Here is a 1,519-nt window from a genome sequence, read left to right as displayed (position 1 = left end):
TTTATTTTAATTAAAATTAAAATATATTCTGTCAGTGATTTTTCAAACAAAAAAAATAATTATTAAATTTATTTTAATTAAAAATATATATATCATGTATGTGATTTTTTAAATTAAAAAAAGATTTAAAAAGATTACTGGTGAAATTTGTTTTAATTAAAAATAATATATTTTATAATTTTTTTTATTTTTTTTAGTTTAAAAAATCACTGACAAAATATGAATGTTCATTGGGGTTTTTTTTCGGATTTTTTTCACTATTTTACCACTTTATCGTTCAAAATATGAATGTTCATTGGGGTTTTTTTCGGGATTTTTTTCACTATTTTACCACTTTATCGTTCAAAATATGAATGTTCATTGGGGTTTTTTCCGGATTTTTTTTCACTATTTTACCACTTTAACTAGCTGTACAAGTCATAAGAATGTATCCAACATGTTTTATAAAAGTTCAAGAAGTTATTTAACATGTTTTGGATTGTTCAATGACTTATTTGTTYCAAAAATTGTCCAAGGAGTTATTTAACATTTTTTGGAATGTCCAAGGACTTTTTTGTTCCAAAAATTGTCCAATGACTTATTTAACATATTTTGGAATGTCCAAGTACTTATTTGTTCTAAAAAATTGTCCAATGACTTATTTAACATGTTTTGGAATGTCCAATGACTTATTTGTTCCAAAAAAGGTCCAAGGACTTAATCATTCCAAACAAGAAAGTCCATTGGTTTTTATTGTAGTTTTCTCTCTCTCTCTCTCTCTCTCTCTCTATATATATATATATATATATATATGAGCCTAATCAAATGAGAACTAATTAGTTTGTGGTAACCGTGAGGTCTAATCTCAACCACAAATCAATAGATAAATTATGAAATTTATAAATTTGGTAATTTTTTATTAAAATTTTAATGCAAGGACATTTTAGGTATTTTCTCTCATCTTTCCTATCTCCTCTCTTCTCTCTCCATCTCCCGACCTCCGTCCCCCGGCCTCCGGCCACCGTCCTCCGGTGATACCACAGTGGTATCACAATGCATCTTATATATGATTGGGTATCAGATTGTGGTCGTTTGTGCGGTCGATCGGATATGTAACATAGTGATATCACAATGCATCTTATATGTGCTTGAGTATCACACTGTGGTATCACCGGAGGACGGTGGCCGGGACGGAGAGAGAAGAGAGGAGAGAAAATACCTAAAATGTCCTTGCATTAAATTTTAATTAAAAATTACCAAAATTATAAATTTTCTAATTTATCTATTGATTTGTGGTTGAGATTGGATCTCACGGTTACCACAAACTAGTCAGTTCTCATTTGAATGGTCCCATATATATATATATATATATATATAGGAGCGTTCAAATGAAAACTTGACCCATTTGTGTAAACCGTGTAAACCAATCTCATCCGTCCATTTTTTTGATCAATGACCTAGATTATATTATTTTATTTTAGGAAATTAAAAATTAAAAAATAATTAATATTCATTTTATTTAAGAAAAAAGGGTAGAATC

This window comes from Cynara cardunculus (assembly GCF_001531365.2).
Source record: "Cynara cardunculus var. scolymus isolate 2C chromosome LG 16, CcrdV1, whole genome shotgun sequence".
In the NCBI taxonomy this organism is placed as follows: domain Eukaryota; kingdom Viridiplantae; phylum Streptophyta; class Magnoliopsida; order Asterales; family Asteraceae; genus Cynara; species Cynara cardunculus.
The sequence above is the reverse complement of the archived record's forward strand: the minus strand, read 5'-3'. Positions refer to the sequence as shown.